Below are 26,874 nucleotides of genomic sequence, written 5' to 3'. Positions count from 1 at the left end.
AACCTCTTCCTCGAAACTAAAGTTGGTGAGAGGAAGGGGTTGCACCCTCGAAACACGTCTATTGATCCCCCATGATGTGAACCAGCACATGTCGACACACTGTAGCTTATTTCAAAAAAAGCAAAACCACTATATGTATATTTAGCAGACAGATATTTGAGGCAAGAAATAGTAATATGAAACATTGCTTGGAAGTGTCGTCCAATTGTCAGTTTTGGCAGAGTTCCAAGCTGAAGACATGTTTTTTTTTCCCTTTCCAAAGCTGGAATACTTACCTGTTTTGTGCAAGTTTCAAACAGACCCCTAGTATCCACTGGAGCACCTGCGTGGGACACCATAAAAAGGTTGTTGTGGTGTCCCACACTAGTGCCCCTGCATCCAGATGTGTAAACAGCTGCTGAGTGATCTCTCCTAACACCGAATCAAGTTGGCATTTCATTATAGTTTCAAACACATCTAGACAACAATGTAATAAACTTCTTTTAATCCAAATAGGCATGAACAAAAGTAGTTAACCTGCATCTGCCAAAAACGCCATATTAGTGGTCGAATGAATGATGTTTAATACGAACAATTACTGTGCCCACGAACCTCAAACTTGGCATGATCCTGCTTCCTCAATTTCAGGTCTGACCAGCGTTGCTCCTTGGATTGTCGTACACCAAAAGTCCTGTGCAGACTTCTCACAACTTTAGTCATGATCTTGGCTTTTCTCACATTTGGGTTTCTGTATGGTCCATGCCTCCCATCATAGTCTGCCCTCTTCAAGATGTTCACCATCTCTTCAAAGGACATATTTGAGGCCTTATATCTCCTCCTAGATCTGGAACTGCCTTGCTCCGGGCTTTCATCGTCGTTGCTGCTCTCAGTGTATATAAAGCATAACACGCGGGCGTCGTACGTACGATCTGTGAGTGGAGAATGGAGGATCATAAGCGTCAATCATGTAAACGAAGGTACAATTGTAACTTGGGGCATCAGTGGTTAGTGGCCTATACTACTTATAGATTGAGGCCTATATTGGGACAAAACTAGGAGAGTTTAGCCTGACATTAGGGTTTGTCTTGTGTTGTGACTTGCAGCTAAAATGGTGGATAAATTCACAGACCCAAACTTCCTGCCCAAATTCCTAGACATGTACAGGGAGCTGCCATGTCTCTGGCAAGTCCAGAGAAAAGACTACTCGAACAAGCAAAAGAGGAAGGCAGTGCTGGATAAACTGTTGGAATTGGTAAAGCCGATGTATCCCACGGTAGACATCAACTATTTGAAGGCCAAAATTGGTAGCCTGAGGAGCACATATAATTGGGAGCGCAAGAAGGTCCAGGATTCCATGAGATCCAGAGCAGCAGCAGATGACGTATATGTACCCAGACTGTGGTACTACAACAGAGTGCGTTTTTTGTCAGACCAGAAGGAACCCAGGCCATCACTATATACACTTCCTTTCACATCAACTGAGGCTCCTGAAGTCCAACCTGGGCTTTCCACCCAGGAAGATGTGGAGGAGCCCAGCTTGACCCAGGTATAGCCTAGGTATATGAAATATTTCTTGTCAAAAATTGGATGATGATAACTAGATGTTATTGATCACTAATTTCTAATTTAACAAAGTGGTTTACATATCAATAGACAGTAGTAGCCAGAAATGAAAAATGCTGGTGTCAGAAGGATAGTCTTTTCTATTTGGTAACATTCAATTTGCAACAGTCATGAGCTCAAAATTGTGTGTGATTGATGACCAAAAAACTAAAACGATGTACCATTTTCATACACAGGAAAGTCTCAGCCAGGAGGTGGCCTGACGGAATCCCAGGTTCCTCCTCTCCGCCCTCCAGTCAAAAGGACCAGGAAGGCGAGGAACCTGGAGGAGTCTGCAAGTTTTTTCCTTCGCCAAGCTACTGCAGCACGTAACACGACCCCTGGTGGCCACGAGACAATTGGCTGTATCACAGCAAGCAAAATCGAACACATGGAGGAGGGCCAATGCATGATCTGTGAGGAAATCATTCTGAAGGCCCTAAACAAGGGGATGAGAGGCAAATTAACAACTCAAACCCACCTGTTTTAGTTGGACCATACTCCTCCACCTCCAGCAACACCACAGCCACCCAACCCACTACAGCAGCATGGAAGGAGGCGTGGAAGGAAGTGTTGAGAGTGATGGCCTGGGTTTGGTGTGGTCTAGCAAAAAACGCAGGTTGTTGTAAGACCACAGCCTCGGGACATATATGTCATCTGCTGCTGCTCCCGATCTCTCAGAGTTTTGTATCCGTATTGTGCTCCCTATTAAATGGACTCCTCAGGCTACCAATTTTCACAGTCAAATAATTGATGTCTGCCTTGGGGTACAAAGAATTCACCAATTCCAACTGTTTCTTCAGTGTTGCGTTCCTCCTTATTTTGTTATGACCCCTATTAAATTTCAAAATTTTTTATTTTTTTTTACAAATAAGAGAAGATTATTCTGGAGATCACGAGATAAAAAAAAAGGACAAAAACAAATGTTATTCAGGAGATCACGAGAAATAATAATAAAAAAAAAATACGTTTGTCAGAACTCTGTGAATATCAGCAAAGCAACTTTATTATACCATTATAAAGAAGAAGAGAACGCGATGCATTGAGAGATTTCATAATTTGCCATGTGACGAATGTGATATCTCAATTACGAATGCTAGTTTTACAAGATTGAGCGATTCCAGCTCGTACTTGATTAGGAGCATGTGTGAACTTTTGTGCACAGACTTGTGTACACATGAACGGACTTTCCGACAACAAAGTTTTGTTGGTGGAAAATTTGAGAACCTGCTAGCAAACATTTGTTGGCGGAAAGTTCGACAGCAAATGTTCGATGGAGCATAGACACGGTCGGACTTTCCAACAACAAGCTCACATCTAACATTTCCTGTCAGAAAATCCGACCGCGTGTACGCGGCATTAGGCTTTTGACTAAAATGCCATTTTAGTTTTAGTCCTATTTTAGTCTTTTGCAATTGTTTTAGATGTATTTAGTCGCCTAAATCTCCAGTACATTTTAGTCGATTAAAATAATTTTAATCATCTAAAATTGAATGGGTGTAGGTAAATTGTAATGCAGTATTTAAACATTTTTCTACAATTTTCAAACTCATTATATACTGCTGGAGTGAAAAATCTCATATGTTATTATTTATGGTATTGAGGTTTCAACATGCACTACAGACCAGTGTTAATTTTGACGTCAAATTTCAGTTCAGTTTTAGTCTCTCTTTTGACTAAAATGCCATTTTAGTTTTAGTCGTATTTTAGTCATCTCAATTGTTTTAGTCGTATTTTAGTCGACTAAAATAGTATTAATTTAGTAGACATAAATGTTTTAGTCAAAATGAACACTGGTTAAGGAAATGCATAAAATAAATCTGCAAACAAGATTAGCTTGATTTATGTCAATCTTACCAAAATATGCTCATGTTTATGAAAAAAATATGTGTTTTTATAATTACTGTGTATATACATGTATAAAATGTACTATAAATATACATGTACATGGGACAACCAAATCTGCAGATTACATAAGGAAGCTCTCCTTCCTGATTTGTGCTTGTACATAATAGTTATGCTCTACTGCTCCTACCTTCAAGGCAAGTGTATAAGTCAGCCAACTAATTGAAAGTAATGCATTCCCTATGTGGTGGATATCTTATCTCAACAGCTGTAAAGCAGAGAGACAAATGCACTAAGGCAGGCTATACATTATGCAATTTTCTTTCCTTCAATTACGGGTGGAAGAAAAGAAAAATCGCTTGATTCCCTCAATCATTACAGTCTGTGTTGTGGGGGAATCCTTCCCTGTGCTATTGCGTTACCACTGCAGAATACAGAAAAATTATTTTAATAAAATTGCCGACTGCCTAAACGGTACGTTCACGATCGGAGTCCTTCTTTGTTTTCCCCTTCCCTTTACTCGTGGCCGAGAGGCCCGAGTATCTTGTGTTTTACTACAGGTTTGCGTGTTGAAAAACCTTGATATCGGACGATTCGCTGGGGAGCTATAAACAAACTCCAGACGTACAGAGAGATCAGATAGCCACTATCTACGGTGTTCGAGAAGGGAAGGAGGACGTACGGAATTGTTGTAATCTAGGCTGGTTACTTCCGAATGATCCGCATCTATCCATGCGTCTAGTAGCACACCGGAACGGATTACACGCAAAAGAACCCTGCAGAGGGCTGTCTGCTCGCGCTAACGACTCCATTGACTGGGAGTCCACCCATTGTGGTAAGAGTCAAACTTTTTTCAGCTCTGGATTTGTAAGAAGATTACACTGAATTCGTAAAAAGGATCGATTTCCCTATTCATTGGTTTTTCTTGGAAACAGAGAGCCCCTTATTACAAAAGACTCCTTCTTTCTTGATTGAACTTTACACAGGATGTTTTTTGATTTGTAATCTCATCGATTTGTATTAGACTTCTCGCTTTCATCTTTCATGTATTTTTAGCGCAACTTTATATATACAATTTTTTCTGAGTTTTTCCATATCTTGATATTAGATGGTTTTTAGTTGCAGCTTTTAGGTTTACCCCAAGCGCGATGTTTTTGTTTTTTTGTTTCTTATAGTATTTGGGTAATATCGTTATATTCGCAGCTGGGGACATGCACTTTTTAATATTGGTGTTTTGTTAATGATTGGTGCACTGTTTGGTACACTTTTTTTATTCTTTTGATACACGTAACTATAGGATTGTAATATACATTCAATAGATAATATTATCTAATCCCACAAGTCGCACGGGTTATCGCATCACTATGGATGTTTTTGAATATAGATCTGCCAGGGTCATTAAGACAGATGGAGTATTTGAAGATAGGGAGCCTGAGGGAGACCTTGGAGGTTTCTTTATGAGATTAAAAAATTTAATGATCTCTGAAATCCATACCCAATGGGATATAGCATTTTTAGAGCAATACGTGGCAGAATCCATGGTCCCATGCAGTTTAAGGTGGGATGTAGGCCCCCAAAAAGGTGGTGCAGACCTGGAAGACTGGTTTAAATATTTTAATACAGCTGGGGTTCAATTTCTCATCTTTTTAACACAAAGGAAGAATAGTAAACTGGGTCGCTTAGACACAGAGATTAAACTAATTAAAGATAAACTTTTACCTCACATCGGAAGTGAGGAGTATAAAGAAAGATCCGCTAGCCTTAAAAAATTATTAGAGAAGGAAGAAGTCGAACAAATGAATAAGAAAATAAAAAAAGTATAATAGGGATGTAGGAGACTATAAGAACGGTTTAGTGTTCGAATGGCAAAGCAAAATTACTAATAATGAAGTGGAACCTATGGTGTGTTCAGAAATGGTAGAACCCTCCACGTCTAGTATAAGTCAGGGCAATACTGGGCGGCCTAAGAAAACGGATAATAATCAGTATAGACCCCCACTAAGCCAATCCCAACAACAGGATAGCAATAGAAGGGTGTCTTATAGATCCCCTGAGAGATACTATAAACCACCTCAATTGAGACCAAAAACTCCAGGTTACCCCCCAAAGAACCCCGGAAAAAAATCCCCTTATTGGAAACCAAAAAATAGGAAGCCCTTTAACGATGTAAGACAAGGGAATAACTATCCGTACACTACATTTCCAAATGGAATGTATGGCAATGAGTATGGACCATATGGGAACCAGGGTAATATATATAGGGATGAGAGGCACCAGGAATACAATGTTCCAACTCAGAATAGATTCCAGGGTATGAATAACCAGGATGCATATTTTGAGAACAGGATGGATTTACCAGGAGAATATAGGGGACCAAGAGGTGGAGGAAGAGAAAGGACTCCATGGTACCAACCCCCATACCCTCAAAGAAGGGAATTGGAGTGGGGACCTCCTCAATACCCCCGATGGGAAGAACAACAATCAGAGCAGTGGGGTTTTCCCAGGGGGGAACAAAGTCTAGAAAGATCAATAGAACCCAGAGAGGAAAGAGAGGCGGACGGAGATCAAAAAGCAAAACGAAAAAGGGAATAAATGGAGAGGGAATTTTCAATCTCAGTAGTGTCATTCTTACTGAGGCTGAGATTTCCGTTTTAGATAAGGGGCTAAAGTATGCCCCCCTAAGGCTTTTAATAAATTCGAAACGTATATGGACATACAAAAATACACCAGGAAATTGAATGTTAAAAGGTATATGTTGTCTAACACACAGGAGAGGAATGCGATCAGCCAGACAGATATCAAACATTCTGGTTTAAATAACGAATCTCTCTTCAACCCCCCAGGTGGTCTATCTGCATCTATCAGGGTCTTTAGAGACGTTGTCCTTAGGGATATTGAATACCTGAAAATCAAAGAGGTAAAGATGGCAAAGGAAATACAATTGGGTTTCAATCAGCTTTGTAACCAGAAAAATCTGGTCATTAGGCCCGCGGATAAGGGAGGGGGGATAGTGATATTAAATAAGGAAGATTACTTAGTCGAACTTAATAGAATAGTCGGGGATACTGACACATACATTCCACTACCCGGTGATCCAAGGTTTAAATATAAAAAGGAACTGGAGGATATTGTTAAGCGAGGCTTTGAGATGGGTATTGTAAACAAGAAGGAGAAGTCCTTCTTGGTCCCTGTCTCTTCTAGGATACCCGTCATGTACTACCTGCCTAAGATACATAAAGATCCGGTTCACTCACCGGGTAGACCCATTATCAGCGGAATCGACTCATTAACATCAAGAGCAGGGAAATACATAGACGGGTTCCTACAGCCTCTAGTTAAACTTTTACCAGCTTATATTAAGGATACTCGTCATACTATTAATATCCTTAAAAATTGTCAATATCAGGAGGGTGTTTGGATGGTCACAGCGGATGTGACATCCTTATATACGGTGATCCCACATGACTGGGGCCTCTGGTCAGTAAAATATTTTTTGGATAAAAACTCAGGTTTGGTAGACAGACAGAAGGATTTTATTATGGAACTCCTAGAATATGCCACTACGCACAACTTTTTTTGGCACACGGGAGGTTTCTTTCTCCAAAAGAGGGGAGTAGCCATGGGGGCTAAATTTGCCCCCAGTTTGGCGAATCTCTTTATGGGGAAATGGGAGGAGGACGTCATCTATTTGGATAAAAGACCGGAATTGGCCCTCTGGGCCAGGTATATAGATGACGTCCTCCTCCTATGGAATGGCTCCTTTGAGTCACTTGAGGAATTCATGATGGAACTCAATAGGAACGATAGAGGGATTGAATTTAAATACGAGGCAAGTCAACATACCATAAATTTTCTGGATCTTAAAATCTGGAATGAGGGAGACACCCTACTGACAGCCACGTTTTTCAAAGACACTGATCGTAACGCATTTATCCCACGTGACAGTTGCCACCATAAAGCGTGGCTACAGTCCGTTCCGAAGAGCCAGTTCATCAGAATGAGGCGTAATTGCTCCCGGGAGGATGATTTTGATGCGCAGGCCGGGGTTCTTGTAGAGAGATTACTGGCTAAAGGTTATGATGAACAAGATTTAAAAGAAAAATTGAGAGAAGTACGAGAGATTGACCGTAGCCTCTTACTTAAAGAGAGAACAGAGGTGGAGGGGAATAATATTAACAGCAATTTTCAATGCCCATTTGTTACTAGATTCTCTCAACAACACTTTTCGGTCAAAAAGATTGTGCGTAAACACTGGCACATAATCAAAAATGACCAAATTCTGGGTTCATTCCTCCCGGAGAAACCACAGGTGGTGTTTAGGGGTGTAACATCTATTAGACAAAAAAATCGCACCTAATGTGTGCGACCCCCCGACAATTAAACCTATGTTTTTTCAGAATCTGATAGGGCTCTTTAAATGTAATAATTGTTGTGTATGTTCCATTAATAATATAAAGATAAAGAAAACAGAATTTTGTTCAGGAAACACTAAACAGATCTTCCCCATTAAATCATTTATAACCTGTTCCACAGAGGGAGTGGTATATCTCCTAACTTGCCCCTGTGGGCTCCACTATGTGGGTCGCACATTACGCCCTCTCCAGGTGAGGTTAGGGGAACATTTGGGTAACATTAGAAGGGGATTCAAAGGACACCCGGTTTCGAAACATTACTTGGAAGTACATGATCGTGACCCTCGGGGAACATCCCTCTTGGGAATCGATAAATTACAGTTACCCTGGAGAGGAGGCCCTAAAAAGAGGGCAATTTCAAAACTCGAAATGAGTTGGATATATAAAATCAAGAGCCTTAAACCTTTTGGACTCAACGTAGATATAGAAATTAATGCTTTTATAGATAACGCGTGAGGGGTTATGAATTACAGTTGATATATAATATAAATGTGTCTGTTTGGGGGAACGTTTTATTTATTTATTTTTGTTTATTTTTGTTCCTTTTTTTCATATGCTTTTTGTGTCTCCTCTTATTTTTTGAACTAAATGAGGACAGACCACTTCCTTCTATTTAGATTCTTGAAAAATGGTTTCCTAATGGGAATTGGACACCGTGGGCGATTCGAACGAGAGTAGTCACACACTTTTCGATATGTGCTTTCCACTCAGAGGTGTGCAGTTCCGATATAGGTTCAATCCATAAGAAAAGAGAGTTCGAGCTTGGGCGTTGTTTCAGACCCGGACTGCGTTTGGTCTCCATGGAAATGGCGACCTGGGTGGGACCAATGGTTTGTGAGACGAGGGATTCGGTTCATTTCTATAACCTTTGAAAAAATGGTAGCCGTTCGGAAGTGAGGCTTGGTTCGGCTCGAATGCCGACCCTCACCTCTTTCGAACGCAATCGAGGCTTGGTTTAGTCGTAACGCTATTTAAACGTGATGGATCAGCATATCACCTGTGCCCCCAGGAGGATGTAAGTTTTTACGAAACATGTCGGGCTGTTTGTGCTGATACATATTCCCTAGCACGGGTGTATATTTGTTCTTATTTTTAACCGTTTTTTAATGCATATTTTTATTTTTACTTGGTAGAATCGGACCGATTCGGTCATACCTTTGGTCTACTGTATGTTAGAAAAAATTATTTTAATAAAATTGCCGACTGCCTAACAGGACGTTCACGATCGGAGTCCTTATTTGTTTTCCCCTTCCCTTTACTCGTGGCCGAGAGGCCCGAGTATCTTGTGTTTTACTACAGGTTTGCGTATTGAAAAACCTTGACATCGGACGATTCGCTGGGGAGCTATAAACAAACTCCAGACGTACAGAGAGATCGGATAGCCACTATCTACGGTGTTCGAGAAGGGAAGGAGGACGTACGGAATTGTTGTAATCTAGGCTGGTTACTTCCGAATGATCCGCATCTATCCATGCGTCTAGTAGCACACCGGAACGGATTACACGCAAAAGAACCCTGCAGAGGGCTGTCTGCTCGCGCTAATGACTCCATTGACTGGGAGTCCACCCATTGTGGTAAGAGTCAAACTTTTTTCAGCTCTGGATTTGTAAGAAGATTACACTGAATTCGTAAAAAGGATCGATTTCCCTATTCATTGGTTTTTCTTGGAAACAGAGAGCCCCTTATTACAAAAGACTCCTTCTTTCTTGATTGAACTTTACACAGGATGTTTTTTGATTTGTAATCTCATCGATTTGTATTAGACTTCTCGCTTTCATCTTTCATGTATTTTTAGCGCAACTTTATATATACAATTTTTTCTGAGTTTTTCCATATCTTGATATTAGATGGTTTTTAGTTGCAGCTTTTAGGTTTACCCCAAGCGCGATATTTTTGTTTTTTTGTTTCTTAGAATACAATGATTACTGCTGCCAGCTATAGTCACCGACACTGATCGTATGAATTAAAATAGACATGCTGGTTGATCAATAGACTGACATCAGTACAATCAGCCTGCCCATAAATGGATCGAAATTCAGCTGGTTTCTGCTGCACTGGTCAAATTTCGATGGCTGGCTTAATACACTCTTTTCGATCACAATTCGATCTTGTGAAGGCTCCATCGGACCTTTGCTTGCCAAAAATCCGGCGGACTTTAGAAATAGAACATGTTTTAAATTTTTCCACCGGAACTCCGCCGGACCGAGAAATCCATTCGTGTGTATGCTAGTCCGATGGACAAAAATCGACGCTAGGGCAGCTATTGGCTACTGGCTATGAACTTCCTTATTCTAGTCCGGTCGTACGTCATCACGTTCGAATCCGTCGGACTTTGGTGTGATTGTGTGTAGCCAAGTCCGTTCATTCGGAAAGTCTGTCGGAAAGACCGTTGGACCTAGTCCCTCGAAAAGACCGGTCGTGTGTACGTGGGCATTAGGGTTCACATACACTTTGTTATTTAAACCATGATGAATAAACTAGCATGTGCTATAAGTTTATAACAAAAAAATGAAAATAAGATGGATGAATTCTGTAAAGAAATATTGTGGAAGCCCAGTTTAAAAATAACTAGCCAGGCATGTTTGGAAATACAAAAATCCTGCTCTAGCTGCTCCTCCTATGGAGTCCCCCTACTGAAATTGGGCCACGCCGCTTGTCCTCTTTCAGGTCAAATGGTGTCAAGAGTTACTAAACCCATCTTCCGGTGTACCAAGGCTGTCATAGACATACCGATGAGGGGTACGTCACCATGTTAGTCTGGGTTTACAATACAATACTACAGGGTGCAACACTGACATCATAATCTTTGTGCCACTCTTCAGTATTAAGCCCACCACCACAAGCAGAAGATCTAACGATGCTCAGTGATTGGCCATAAGACTGCTCTACTTAAGCTATGGTATAAGGGGTATTTTTTTTTAAACGTATGTGCAAAGGGGGTGTAATCTTTTCTCTAACGTGGTTGTAAACCTCAGACATGACATACAGACAAAGCATATCCCTCTATAGTGAGTACTTGTCTCAATCCAGAACACTAACTACCATTTCTGTCCGCTGCCACGTTCCTCTGCTAAAAGCATGAATCACCTCTGACAAGTTTTCCTGACACCAAGAGAAAATGTTTGACAGGGGAGGGATCTCCAGCTGATTGACAGCCTCAGCTCTGTTCCTGGGTGCTGTATGAAAAGGGGGGGGGGGGTGTCCCTTCCCTCCAATCACCTGTCAGAGCTCTCCTCACTAATGTAACTTCAGCTCTCCATCCCCTGCTTTTCAGAGCTGAGAGATCCAGTGTAAATCCTGCACTTGCTAGCGGCGATAGTGCGCCTGTAATCTAGGCTTACCTGTAGGTCAAAGTGGTTTGTACGGGTTTACAACCACTTTAATCTTTGTGTTTCACAGTCACTTCCCTGGGTATATGTGAGGATTTACAATCTGTTAAAGAAGTACAGCTAAATCTCATTGGGCTGTACCTCTTCTGTGGATGACAGGAGTGCAGTTGTTCTTCACTCCTGTGATCCGATTTCAGCAGACAGTGGGCTGTAGCTCGCTGTTGGCTGATGTCACAGAGCCAGTCCAAGCTCAGAAACGAGTATGACCATATGGGTTTACGTGAGGATCTACAATAATTTTAAAGGATATGTACAGCCAAAGCTCATTGGGCTGTACTTCTCCTTTGGATCACAGGAGTACAGTTGTTTTGCACTCCTCCGACCCGTTTTCAGCAGACATCGGGTTGAAGCTCGCTGTCGACTGACATCACAGAGCCGGTCCAGGCTCAGAAAAGATTGCGTCTATATGGTGGGGATCCGCCCATATACCTGGATCGGCACCCAGCTCAGCATCTCAGTGAGCCACTGAGAGTCTGAGCTGGCTGCTCCCGCCCTCTCCACAGCCCAGCGCAGCAGTGAGCAGAGCAGAGAGCCAATGATTGACAGTCACCAGCACTCTGCTCACTAAGCTGTGAGAACTGAGTGATCAATGGTGTTTGATCCCCGTGACGACATCCTGTTAGTGATGAAACACGTATGGAGGAGGAGCGACGCACTGATGTCACCGCTGTACGCAAAGTCCCGGAAGTATCGGGCACTTATCGAGACCGGCCAGCTCGATTGATTTACGCGTTATGTACATCTATTTAATGTAAGTGCGCATTTGGCTTTTTACCATTTACAATAAACTCAAAGGTCCTTTACACTATTGCGAGTTTTCTATTGTCTATGTTAATGACGATGGTGTGGGTGCCTGCTATACCGGGTTTGATTAATCGGAGGCGACCATTATCGCGGTGATTGGGGGACGCTAATACATCTTTTCAAGACCCCTGGCTGCGTTGATAACCCACCTGCATATTCAGGTGCCCTGTAATAAGGAACCACCACTATCTGGTAAGTGGTCAGTTTTTGTTGTGGTAGAGGTGCCTTTCACTTTTGGCACATTTCTGTGGAATTTTTTACGTCACAGTTCTATCTTGGAAGATTTATTCCTCTTTGGGACTTTTTTTTTTGGACTTTGTTTATATCATCACTAATTAATTATTCATTCATTTTTCTTGGGTTTATTAGTCTCATTTAATGAATTTTTATGTCTATATGATCTAATCCTGTGTCACTGATCATTTAATTTTATTCATATTCTATATATTGATTTATGGTCTCTGATTAATTGGCACATATCAATTTTAGTGTCACTATTCACATAATTTTGCATTGCACAATTTTTTTGATATTATTTTAGCACATTACATTTTTGCACATATTCTTTTTGAATCAATAGTGTGATATTTGTGCACTGTATTTGTTTTTTAAGCTTTACCTGTTTTATTCATACATCAATTATTCAATACTGGTAATTTTCAGCGCAGCCCTTAGTTTTTGGTTTCTAATACATAGTTAGTAAGGTTGAATAAAGACACCAGTCCATCCAGTTCAATTGTCCCTATCCCTGTACATTGCACACTCACATCAGTCCCTACCCTCAAGGATCCAACAATACAAGGTCCTCATTCATATACTAGGGCCAATTTGGGACAGAAGTCAATTAACCTACCTGCATCTCTTTGGAGTGTGGGAGGAAACCCACACAGGCACAGGGAGAACATGCAAACTCCAGGCAGGTAGTGTCGTGGTTGGGATTCAAACCAGCGACCCTTTTTACTGCTAGGTGAGAGTGCTACCCACTACACCACTGTGCCGCCTAATAGTGTTTGATCGATTGGTTCTCAGTGTTAGAGCCGGCAGGGGAGAGATGCTGCATCCAGCTACGTAAAGTATGATTTAAAAAAAAAAAAAAAAAAAAAAAAAAAAAAAAACACATTCCCATTCTTCTCTTTTAACTGCCAGTCTGCTTTACATGATTTGATGCAAAAAAATAAATAAAAATAAAACTCTAACTTGACAAACTTTAGCACGTCAGACCAAGATGATATGAAACAAGACAACATATTATTTAAAATCACAGAATCATGTTATATAGCTACGGGCTCTGACATTTTATCACTGGCAGCAATTACAGTGTATATTATTTTATTTGCATGAAATCTAGAAGTCTTGCATACTTTTTTTCAGCTACATGATGCTCTAACTTATGAATTGCCTGTGACAAGTTTTCAAACACATCACTCCTCACAGTGCAATTAGCTTTGACTGAAAGAAAATTCTTGACAGTCTTTGTATGTGGCTTCTCACATCAGTTGTTTTTCTTCATCTTGCCACAATGTGGTTATAATGCTTCGGCCTCCACACGACTGTTTTCATAACATAGAGACATGTGGTCTTGTCGAGAGCTCGCCCACATACTTTGCAGTTGCACAAGACTAATGTCACTGTGTTGTAAATTCACATGCCAAGGGATTGAGGAGTAGGTATTATAGGTCATAAGTATCATATATCCATATACCTTTATAAATGCTACTGTTTGCCTCAGCTGCTCAAAGGGTAAGTAAATCAAGCATGTTAAAAATACATAGCATGATAAATTGAAACAAAATCCTTCGTACAACTGTTAAATGTGTACTTTATAATCCCCATTTCTGTAATACTAAATATACATACTGTACAATCAGTCATGAGGCAGTTACAGCTCTAACACCTCAATTTTTCACAAATTACAATTTTCTACGCTTAACGTTTTACCTAATATATCCAGCACAGGCTGAAAACAGATTTTGCGCTTAAAAAAAAAAAAAAAAAATACAAAAAAAAAAAAAATGCAATCTTGTGATTTACTTTGATGCATTATAGCAAAAAGTGTGTTACCCAATGACAAACTGAATAAATACACAAAGAGGTGACCTGGCTGCTAGGATTGGTTCAATAAATGTCCCCCTGTAATTTTTGCAGTGCACATGCTAAGAGATTTGCAAACACCACACAATGTAGAAACATCTAGGTTCACATTATTGTGGCATGCGTTCAGCATGTAGGCAGCCCATTCATCTCAATGGACTACCCCATCCACAGAAACAAAGGGAAAGAAGTCCCCAAACCTTACTTTTATATCACGCCGCATCAAACTTCATGGTATCGTGAGACCATGCAGTTTGACATAGTAAAAATGCACTGCGGTTGCAGATTCGTGGGGGTGCCACTAGGCATTAATAGCACCCCCATATGTCTGATAAAGCACAGCACGTTTATCTGCTGGTTGGAAGTGTGCACATTTTCCACCCCACAATATGTGAACTGCCATCAGCATGTACAACAAACTCTTAGACCCCATACACACTATTCGATTTTCTGCAGATTTTTGTCTTCAGATTTACCAAAACCATATAATATGAGGTCAAATCTTAAGAGTTTCAATTTGTATGCAATTAGGCAGGCCCTTGCACTACATGTTTTGATAAATCTGAAGACAAAAATCTGCAGAAAATCGAATAGTGTGTATGGGGCCTAACTTAAATCCGCATCACGGATCATGGTAAATGGCCACTGACATCGGCCATTTACCATTTGATCGCTCCGTCAAAAGACGGAGCAATCGATTGTAAACAAACCGGCGTGATGTCCGGTCCATCTCTCCCCTCTCTGTACCAATCGGTGCAGTGCATCAGGTGCAGCAGCACTGTGGGCTGGATGTGTAGTGCCCACAGAGCTGATCTGTGCCCATTACTGGACTCATCCAGCTATCCCATCCATACTCAGCAATACTCATGCATCCATCCATCCATGCTCAGCCATCCATACTCAGCAATACTCATCCATCCATCCATGCTCAGCAATACTCATCCATCCATCCTCAGCAATAGTCATCCATCTATCCATGCTCAGCCATCCATACTCAGCAATACTCATCCATCCATCCTCAGCTATCCATACGCAGCCATCCCATCCACACTCAGCCATACCCACCCAGCCATCCCATCCATACTCAGACATCCACATTCATGGCTCAACCATCCCCATCCACAGCTCATCTATGCCACTACAGTGCCCATCAGTGACACTACAGTGCCTCAAAGTGCAATAGGTAGTCAAATTAGATTTTAAATATATTTCCCTAGAATGCCTGATGGTGCTCCCTGCATGTTGGGCCTCTGTATGTGGCCAGGCTGTGTAAAAGTCTCACACATGTGGTATCGCCATACTCAGGAGGAGTAGCAGACAATGTTTTGGGGTGTAATTTTTGCTATGTACATGCTATGTGTTAGAAATATTGTATAAATGGGCAACTTTGTGTAAAAAAAAAAAAAAATGTGTTTTCATTTTCTTTCCACATTTTCCAAAAACTTATAGAAAAAGATGACATGTTCAAAAGACTCATTATGGCTCATAGATTATACGTTGGGGTGTTTTCTTTACAAAATGGGGTAATTTTTTGGGCGTTTCCATTGTCCTGGTGCTCCAGGGCCTTCAAAAGTGCAAGAGGTAGTCAAGAAATTAGATGTTTAATTTATGTTCCTATAACGCCCGACGGTGCTCTCTGCATGTTGCGCCTCTGTATGTGGCCACGCTGTGTAAAAGTCTCACACATACTTCAGAGGAGTAGTAGAATGTATTTTCTGGTTTGCATATGCTGTGTGTGAGAAATAACCTGATAATATGACAATTTTGTGAAAAAAAAAAAATCTTGATTTTGCAAAGAATTGTGGGAAGAAAGTACAACTTCAAAAAAACTCACCACGCCTCTAATTACCTTGGAATGTCTACTTTCTAAAAAGGGGTCATTTGGGGGGGAGGGGTATTTGTACTGTGTTGGCTTGTTAGGCTCGGTTCACACAGGGGGCGACACGCCGCGGCACGACTTGCCACGCCGCGACCTGACAAGTCGCCCCCGTTCTGTACTACGGAACCGTTCTAAGAGGAGCGACTCGAGTCACTCCGACTTAGAAAAAAGGTTCCTGTACTACTTTTGGGCGACCTCGGGTGACTTGCATTGACTTCTATACAGAAGTCATTTGCAAGTCGCCGCTGAGGTCGCGGTGCGGCAAGCCCCCTGTGTGAACCGAGCCTTAGGGTCTCAAGAAAAGAGATATGCCGTCAGTACTGCAGGTGTGATCAATTTTCAGTGATTGTCACGATAGCTTGTGGACTCCATAACTTTTACAAAGACCAAATAATATACCTGATTTAGATTATTTTTACCAAAGATATGTAGCAGTATAAATTTTGCCCAAAAATTTATGAAGAAAAATTACTAATTTGCTAAATTAAAAAGAAACAAAAGACATTTTTTCTTTTTTTACAGAGTTTTCTGTATTTTTTCATTTATAGCACAAAAAATAAAAATAAAACAAGCGGTGATTAAATACCACCAAAAGAAAGCTCTATTTGTGTGAAAAAAAAAAAGGACAGGAATTTCATATGGTTACAGTGTTGCTTGAGTAATTGTCATTCAAAATGTGAGAGCAGTGAAAGCTGAAAATTGGTCTGGTTAGGAAGGGGGTTTAAGTGCCCAATGTCTTAAGACTTCTATTAGTGTCTGGTCACACAAGTTCCAACCATTCAGTTTGGTGTTGATGATGAATGAGCAATGGCACCTGAAAAATAAAACTCAAATGCCTAGGATTTTTGGAAAAGTTACAGTTTGATTAATTGTCCCACACAATATCAGGAAAAGTCATTAAATCCACCCTACCTACTCAACGCATTACAATCTTAAAAGTAAAACAATTCATTTTGGGCATTTCATTTAAAAAATCAGAAAGCTTAAAGAGGAACTGCAGTCTGCTAACATAATTAGCTTCCCTCCAACGACTTTCATATTATTTTATAAATACTGTGATTCTGTACTTGACAAATATGCTGCAGAAATCTCCCTCCCCAAAGTCTGCCTGCAGACACTTTAACTGTGGTCAGTTGAAGCTGCCACATGTTCACTTTCTGGATTTACACATACACACAGAGGCACACCTCCAGCTCTGCAGCTCTCATTGGCCCTCTTATGACTCACCCCCTTCCTTCCTGACAAACTCTCACAAGAGTTAGAAAAAGAGCTGTGCATGGTATCATAAGCCTAGGCCAATTACCAGACAAGAAACAGGAAGTGGGCTGTATAAGGTATTTACTGGCAGAATAAAAAATTACTATCCAAAGTTAAAACAACAAATACATTAGATTTAATAGATGGAAAATTGGTTTAAAATGTTACTAAACAAAGGACCCTGCATTCATTATATCTGATCCCCCATAGTACACAGAACATAGAAATTATTTTAGTAAATATAAACTGCTAAATACCCTTTTCATCAGCAGTATATAGCAGTATTATGACTTCTATTAGTTTTGATTCTCCTCTGACTGTCCTATGAGGCTGAGTGACCTTAGACCCTCTGTCTGGACATCGCTGATTGGCCCTAGGCTGATCACCCAAAAAATAATAATTTCTAGCAATACACACCAAACTGAGCATGTGCAGTTTCCCTAGGTCTCTGTACTATCAGGAGATGCATTGGGGACTGCGGAAGAAGGGGAGGATCAGAGAAGACAGGATCAAACAGCCTTTTTACACAATGCAGTATACAGTATATGTAGATTCTGAGCTATTGAGGTATAATATGTAGCTTATGAAAATGTTAGTGGCTTTGGCTAGTCACAGCTTCAGATGAATCCAAACCACGGGAATAGTCTGAGGTTTGCCATGAAAGCATATTTGCTTGACGACAACAATTTTTAGTACTCGTTTGTCTTATTTTTCTAGGAACAATTTGGATTGTAGTACTGTCACAGCTGTAAACAACCTTCTTCTGGTGTAACATAAAATCTGGCACCGAAATGCAGAACATTCTGTATCGTTCAAACCGAGCAAAGAAAAGAAAAAAAAAAGAAAAAACTAAAGACTATCCTTTTAGGTGTTTATGTGATTCTGTCTTACACTGGTACACATGTCCAATGTAACAAGAAGCAGCCGGATTTTTCCATGAGGTTCACCTTCAAGGAATGGAAAAAGTTACAGACACTACTAGACACAAGGACTAAAAATAAGAGGATCCAGTACACATCACAGCAACTGTGATTCAGAGAGTACTCCAAGGCCAATACTGTGAATGTTATGCAAGCTATTAAGTTACAGTACCTCAACAGCCATTTGTACATTAATAAACAGGAAGGATTGCAACATCAAGAAATAAAGGTAGAAGATTTTTTACCTTTATGCATTCTCTGCACTAAGGTAAAAAACCTTCTGTGTGCAGCTCCATACCCTTACTTACCTGAGCCCGATCTCAATCCAGCCCTGTGCCCGAGATTAGCAGCTCTCTTTCCTTGGTGAACATGGAGGCAGCAGCAAGAGCCAATGGCAATCTGAGCCATTGAGCAGAGAGCAGGGGGTGGGGCCGAGAAGTAATGCCTTACACTCGCATGTTTGGCAACAAGGCAGTTACCCATAAAGGGTTAAAATCCACAAACAACTCCTCTCTACTCAGTATGGATGGGTGTGTGCAATCACATGGGGAAAGATAAGAAAAAAGCTCCACTAGTGTGATAACGTATAAACACTGCAAATTTATTGAATAAAACCTTCATACATCGCACTTACAAGGTTTATGTTCAAAACAAGCATAAAAGATGTAGAACCCAGAGCATTATGTCATTCTTTAAGTCAAGTACCAGCGATATTTCACCACACTGCGGATAAAAACCCAAACGTCTCTTGTAACAGAAGTCTTCCTACTAGTTGCCATGCAGGCCTGTCCAACGCGTTTTGTCATTTTGACTTCGTCCTGGAATTGCACACACCTGTCCATACTGAGTGGAGAGGAGCATTTTGTGGATTTTAACCCTTTCTGGGTAACTGCCTTGTTGATAAACGCGTGTAAGGCATTACCTCTTAGCGAGTTCATTACTGACAGGGAGCGGTTCTGTGTGACACGTATGGTGAGATTTGAAGACGCTCACCCTTTGGAAGAAGCTTTACTTGATCTTGGACTTTTCTTTTTCTGCTTTATGGACTTTCAGTTTTTGAATTTCTATTTACTCACTATTATGTCCACATATCATGTGTAGTTCATTTTAGCGCTGCTGTTCACTTGTTTGTTTCCTTTGGTGTGCTCATTATTACTATTGTGTTATTTACAAGCAGCAGCTATTGGATATCAATATATGTATGTATAATTTAATTCATTTGTCTTTTGGCACAACGGTGAACAGATGATTGTTACAGTCAGTTCTTTTTTAATAACGGGTTTGTTATTTAAAAGAAAAAAGTTTAAAAAAATCACTTTAACGCATTTCATTTGTATTGGACCACAGAAGTGAAGCAATAAGGAAAAAACTAAGCTGCCTGTAATCTAAAAATACATTTTCTGTTTGTAATTAAAAGCCAGGTCTGTAATGAAACTACAATTTTCTAAAAATACTTTCACTAGTTCTCATTAGGAACTTGGTAACTATCATTGGTCAGGCAAAGCCTATAGCTTGTGTGGCAGTTTTTTTTTGTTTGTTTTTCAAGTAAAATATCTAATGAATACAGCGGAGACTATAACCATTACATTTAGTAGGCATGATGCACTTAGTCTAGGTTCACATCTATGCGGCTGCACTCATTGCATTTTTCAGTGCATTTTGTGTCCTTCTCAACCAATGAGTCATCAGCTTTCAGCAGGGTATTCCGCTGAAAGCTGAATGTAAAAAAAAAAAAAACGCGTGGAGTTTCCCCCCAGGTCCACCAGGTCTAGTATGGATTCAAAGGGGATCCCCCAAACCAACATTTAAAAAAAAAAATGACGTGTGGTCACCCCCCCAAAATCCATACTAGACCCTTATCGAAGCATGCTGCCCAGCAGGTCAGGAAAGCCCCCCCCTCCTGAACCATACCAGGCTGCATGCCCTCACCATGGGGGGTGGATGCTTTGGGGTGAGGGGGCTCTGCGCCCCCCACCTCAAAGCACCATGCCCCCATGTTGATGAGGACAAGGGTCTCTTCCCGACAACCCTAGCCAGTGATTGTCAGGGTCTGCGGGGCCCCAGATCCCGGCCCCCACTATGTGAATGGGTATCAGGTACATTGTACCCCTACCCATTCACCAAAAAAGCAGTGAAATGTAATAAGAACACAAGAGCCTGTTTTTGACAATGCCTTTATTAACCACTTAACAACTGGCCCATAGCTGAATAATGGCTACAGGGTGGTTGTTTAACTCTGGGAGGCCGTCATATGACGTCCTCCCAGAATTCTGCTCTCGCGTGCCCCCTGGGCTCATCGCGGCCGTTTACCACGTGATCGCTCCGTCAAATGACGGAGTGATCACTTGTAAACAAACCGGCGTCATGTTATGACGCCGGTTCCTCCCCTCCCCCTCTCTGTACCGATCGGTACAGCGGAGGGGGAAGAGATCGGTGTCAGCAGCGACTGCCCACATCGCTGCTCACCGAAATGTAACCCCTCAATTCCCCGCCAATACTCTGCAATGCCCTGCCAATACTCTGCAGTACAATTCCAGCCAATACTCTGCAATACCCTGCCAATACCCTTCCATAAAATTGCCATACCCAGAGATACCCAGCCATACTCGGAGATACCCTGCAATACCCAGCCATAGACACCCCCCCCCCCCCCCCGCCGCTTCTACCGACTCGCCAATACGATCAAAGCCAGAATCTTTTTATTTTATTTCAGGCTTCCCCATATCTCACTGTAAAGAGGACCTGTCATGCCATATTCCTATTACAAGGGATGTTTACATTCCTTGTAATAGGAATAAAAGTGATCAAAAAATTTATTTTTGGGAAAAAAAATGTCAAACTAAAATAAATAAAGTAAAATGAACAATAAAATTTTTTTTTTTTTAAAGCGCCCCTGTCCCCATGTGCTCGCATGCAGAAGCAAACGCATACGTAAGTCCCGCCCATATATGAAAATGGTGTTCAAACCACACATATGGGGTATCACTGCGAACGTTAGAGCGAGAGCAATAATTCTAGCCCTAGACCTCCTCTGTAACTAAAACATGTAACCAGTAAAGAAAAATTTAAAGCATCGTCTATGGGGATTTTTAAGTAGCGACGTTTGGCGCCATTCCACGGCCGAGTGACATGTTAGGTATATTTACTCGGCGTAACTTCATCTTTCCCATTATGCAAAAATTGGGCTAAGTTTACTGTTTGTTTTTTTTAAGCACAAACGTTTTTTTCGAAAAAAAGCATTCGAAAAATTGCTGCGCAAATACCGTACGAGATAAAAAGTTGCAATGACCACCATTGTATTCTCCAGGGTGTTTGCTAAAAAAAAACATATATAATGTTTTGGGGTTCTATGTAATTTTCTAGCAAATAAATGATGATTTTTACATGTAGGAGAGAAATGTCAGAATTGTCCTGGGTGCTCCAGAACGCCTGATGGCGTTCCCTGCATGTTGGGCCTCTGTATGTGGCCACACTGTGTAAAAGTCTCACACATGTGGTATCGCCGTACTCGGGAGTAATAGCAGAATGTGTTTTGTGGTGTAATTTGTGGTATGCATATGCTGTGTGTGAGAAATAAACTGATAATATGACAATTTTGTGAAAAAAAATAAAAAAGTAAAAAAAAAATCTTGATTTTGCAAAGAATTGTGGGAAAAAAATGACAACGTCAAAAAACTCATCATGCCTCTTACTAAATACATTGGAATGTCTTCTTTCCAAAAAGGGGTCATTTGGGGGGTATTTGTACTTTTCTGGCATGTTAGGGTCTCAAGAATTGAAATAGGCCGTCAGTACTTCAGGTGTGATCAATTTTCAGATATTGGCACCATAGCTTGTGGACTCTATAACTTTCACAAAGACCAAATAATATACACCAATTTGTACTTATTTTTACCAAAGATATGTAGTAGTATAAATTTTGGCCAAAATTTATGAAGAAAAATTACTAATCTGCTAAATTTTATAACAGAAACGAAGAAAAATTCATTTTTTTTTTTTTTTTTTTACAGAATTTTCGGTCTTTCTTTTATAGCACAAAAAATTTAAAAACGAGCGGTGATTAAATACCACCAAAATAAAGCTCTATTTGTGTGAAAAAAAGGACAAAAATTTTCATATAGGCACAGTGTTGCATGACTGAGTAATTGTCATTCAAAATGTGAGGGCACCGAAAGCTGAAAATTGGTCTGGTTATTAACCACTTCCCACCCGGCCAATGCATATATACGGCCGGGTGGGAGCCGTCTACTCCTGATAGGACGTTCAGGAACGTCCTTCAGGAGTAGCGGGATCGCGCCCGCGCAGCGGCGCGATCCCGATGTGCTCGTGTCACCCGGACACGGCACATCTCAGATCGGCAGGAGGGCTCTGTGATTGGCCCTCCTGATCACATGACGGCCGTGTCCAATCACGGCCGTCATGTGATGTAAACAAACAGCCGGTTGCTAGGCAATCGGCTCTCCTCTCCTCACACGGAAGTCACCGCTGAGGAGAGGAGAGCAGAACGCTGCAGCCGGCTGATGATCAGTGAGTATGGGCTGCTTTTTACAGCTTTTTACTCACTGATCATCAGTGTAGTGTAAACACACAACACACCACACAGTACAAACACAGTCCCCACACATGTCCCCAAAACACACATGTCCCCAAAACATACATGTCCCCAAATAATAAAAACACATGTCCCTAATAATAAAAACATGTCCCCCACATATGTCCCACTAAAATCACATGTCCCAATGATTATCTGCACACATATGTATGTGATCACCTGCACACATATGTACATGATCATTTGCGTACATATGTCCGTGATCACACAAACCAATTATTATACACTTAACGGATTTTTTTTTACCAAAAACATGTAGCAGAATACATTTTGGCTTAAATTTATGACAAAATTTGATTTTATTGGATTTCTTTTCAAATAGAAAAAATAAAATATAGTTTTTTTTCCAAATTTCCGCTATTTTTGCGCTTATATCGCAAAAAAAAAAACGGAGTCGTGAATAAATAACACCAAAATAAAGCTCTATTTGTGCGAACAAAATGATAACAATTTCATTTGGGTACAGTGTAGCACGACCGCGCAATTGTCACTGAAAGCGCTAGAGCGATGAAAGCTGAAAATTGGGCTGGGAAGGAAGGGGGTGAAAGTGCCCTGTATTGTAGTGGTTAAGGGTGTTTAAGTGCCCAGTGGTTAATAGCTCCATTAGGAAGAGGAATAGGTACAGTAGCTGTATAATAGCCTGGTCTGTCTAATCCAATATAATACAGAAAAGAAAGAGGACCTGATGCAAATGTTATGGTCTAACCCCTCAGGACTTTAACAGACAGACCAAGTGAGTAAAATAAGTACATTTTATTACAAAAATATCATAAAAATGTTTAATATAAAATGCATCAAATGATGATACCCAAATACATACGTCTGTATGTAAAATAAGCTACCCCTAGAGAATAAGTGAGCTAGCAAAGTTTCATACTTGCGGTAGCACCTGACATGTTTTTTATGCCATTTAGCTCATTGGAATTCTATAATATAGATATACAATATACATTAGTGTATACAAAATTCGATTAAATTTACATATAATGCCAGATATGGTTAATGCCAATGCTCGACCCATACTTACAAAAAAAATACACAAGCAGATAAAGTAGTAAGCTGGAGATGTGATGGTCATGGTCAGTAGCCTGCAAGTCACACAGTAGCATAGCCAAAGGAATGATGGCAAAAGGGGGAATGGAAAGACCTGGGAGGGGACAGTGAATGCCTCAACTACAAGAACCTCCCCCTCGGGCATTGGAACATGGGTTCCTGCCTAAGCTGGTAAGCAATCAAATAAGTGGTGTGTATAAGGGACACAGTACTTCAGTGTTAATCTGTATATATAAGAACAAAGGGGGTCTAAATTAGAATTTTTCATTAGTAATAAAGTATCTTGCAACATGTCTATAACTGAACAGGAGGGGGTTTGCCTGGATCACCGCATCAGAATAATTAGAAACTATTTTTCAGTCGCTGGTTTGTATACCACTCTCATCCACATCGAAATTCATGGGACGCAGTTCTAATCGCCCTATGGGCATATATAAAAAAAATAAGAGAATAAAAGTTCTCTTAAGAGGGCAAAGTCAGAACACTAAATATGGTAAAAACAAGCTTTATTAATATAAATAATCACAACAAATTTAGAAAAAAAAAGAAGAAAGGCAGATTGACTGTGTTTACACAGACTGATTTAAAAAGACAACGTTGTCAAATAATTAAAAACAGGGGAACCGCAGCTGCGCACAACACATACACACCCCAATCAACACTTGCAAGGATTAATGCTAGAACAGCATATTATTTTAGCAGCAAAAACAGGGGTTTCTTGTTTGCATTAAATAATGCAGACTATTAACCACTTCAGCCCCGGCGTATAGACATGACGCTCGCAGATGGGATCTCCCATCCTGGGTGGGCGTCATGTGACATCCTCTGATTCCCGGCCGTCTATGGGGGGTGCGCGCGCACCCGCGCCATCGCTCGGGACCCGGTGCGATGTCCGCCGGGCACCCGCGATTGCCCGGGAACACAGCAGGACCATGGATCTGTGTATGTAAACACACAGATCCATGTCCTGTCAGTGGAGAGGAGACCGATGGTGTGTTCCCAGTACAGAGGAACATGGATTGGTTTCCTCCCCTTGCGAGTCCCCTCCCCCCACAGTTAGAATCACTCCCATAGGGAACATATTAACCCCTGCAGCGCCCCCTGGTGTTAACCCCTTCCCTGCCAGTCACATTTACACAGTAATCAGTGCAATTTTTTTTGTTTTCAAAAAAGGTTTATTAAAGCGATAAATAGAAAACAGTGTCAGCAAAAAGGATCAGATGACATATACAGCATAAGCAGTTGGATGACAAGATTGTAGTGAAGTGGTAAACGGACCGTAGGACTCTACAGACCAAACAAAAAATATAAACATTAGTGTAGATCTTACATCCAACAAAAGACTGCAAGAAAGAAAAAAAGGTAAAACATTCAATGTTCTGACCTTCATATCTAAAATGTATAAGAATAGACCATACAGAGAAAGAGAGGAGAAAAGTTCAGAAAGGAAATAAAAAAAAAATAAAAAATTGCAGATAGCCAAGAGAAAAAACCCAAGGTGCGATCATTTTAGTAAACGGAATAGGAACCATGGGTTCCACTTTAGGTCATATATATGATAATCAGTGCAATTTAATAGCACCGATCGCTGTGTAAATGTGAAAGGTCCCAAAAATGTGTCTAAACTGAGGAAATTTTATATATATATATATATATATATATATATATATATATATATATATATATATATATATATATATAAATAATTTTTTTTTTTTATTTTTTTTTTTTTAAATGGGATATTTATTATAGCAAAAAGTAAAAAATAGTGTTTTTTTTCAAAATTGACGCTCTTTTTTTGTTTATAGCGCAAAAAATAAAAACCGCAGAGGTGATCAAATACCACCAGAATAAAGCTCTATTTGTGGGAAAAAAAGGAGGTCGATTTTGTGTGGGTGCAACATCGCACGACCGCGCAATTGTCAGTTAAAGCGACGCAGTGCCAAATCGCAAAAAGTGCTCTGGTAAGGAAGGGGGTAAAATCCTCTGGGGCTGATGTGGTTAATAAAGAAACTCCTATTCAGATATGCAAAATAAGATAGCATGTGTGGAATATATTGGGCAGTTGTATGAGTGAATTGCATTCCTGGTCTAGCTGAGGAAATTAAAGCAAAAAATGAAAGTCCTTAGTAGGACAATTTCAAAAACCCTCAGAGTGTCCAGTTAGTGACCAGAAAGGATTGCACTAAATAAGCCAGATAGTGTAATGAAGCATGGTATAGTGGTTTCCAGATCATTAACGTTAACAGTGCAGGTATGTCTCCTGGGAGTGTCTGCAGGGGAGATAATACAGGAACAGACTAAGCGCATCCATATACAAGTAAAGCAGGTGGGTTAAAAATACTCTCACCACATTTGCAGTTGCGGTCGTCCTAAATTACTAAGGTTTGACAGTTCAGGGGATATATTTACTGAACTTGTCCAGAAAGAGAAGATGTGGACATACTATTTAGATTCCCTGGTACCGAGAGGGTTAAATACTGAATTTAGTCGACAGTCTTTTCTGGAGAAATAACCCCGCTAAATATCTATTGAACGAGACAGCGGAGTCTTTTCTCTTGGTGTCCTGCCCCCTGACCTTCCTCTTTTCCATATCTCAATTCTGCCTGACAGATTTTATTCTAAAAAATATTTAATTTTTAAACTACAATTTTAGGGAACAATTTCCCTTTGAATAAATACTTGCTGACCAGTTGATACACTGATCGCCACTTGAGTGAATAAAATCAATTGTATTCCATTTTTTATTACTTTTTATTGAGTATCTATCTGGGGCTGCTACACTCAATGACAGGGATACCTCCCTCTGTCTGGGAAGCTATCTCGTTAGCAAGCTAGTATGCGAATGCACTCAAAATATCCCTTGCTGAATGTCTGCTATGAGAGGTAATGTGGATAACTTCTACTGGGATAAGATAGAAATCACAAGATTACGTGACTACTTAAACTCACTCATCTTACTCCTCCTTGCTCTGAAGAAACCAGCATCCATTGGCTGGTGAAACGCGTCAGCACGTCACTGGGGAACCAT

The 26,874-nt window shown here is 40.6% G+C and overlaps 1 long non-coding RNA gene across 1 annotated transcript in view; it reads right to left on the bottom strand.

The window, feature by feature from the left end:
• Window positions 1–467: 467 nt before the first annotated feature.
• LOC143990146 (uncharacterized) overlaps window positions 468–26,874 on the bottom strand; it is a 71,673-nt gene continuing 45,266 nt past the window's right edge. Inside the window, exon 2 of the long non-coding RNA XR_013277179.1 lies at window positions 468–908. This is a non-coding gene — a long non-coding RNA (uncharacterized LOC143990146). The remainder of the gene's footprint in view (window positions 909–26,874) is intronic.

This window comes from Lithobates pipiens, unplaced genomic scaffold (genome assembly GCF_037356315.1).
Source record: "Lithobates pipiens isolate NorthernLeopardFrog02 unplaced genomic scaffold, aLitPip1_a1.2 Scaffold_18, whole genome shotgun sequence".
Taxonomy (NCBI): Eukaryota; Metazoa; Chordata; class Amphibia; order Anura; family Ranidae; genus Lithobates; species Lithobates pipiens.
Note: the sequence above shows the minus strand (reverse complement) of the source record. Positions and strands in the feature narration are given on the sequence as shown.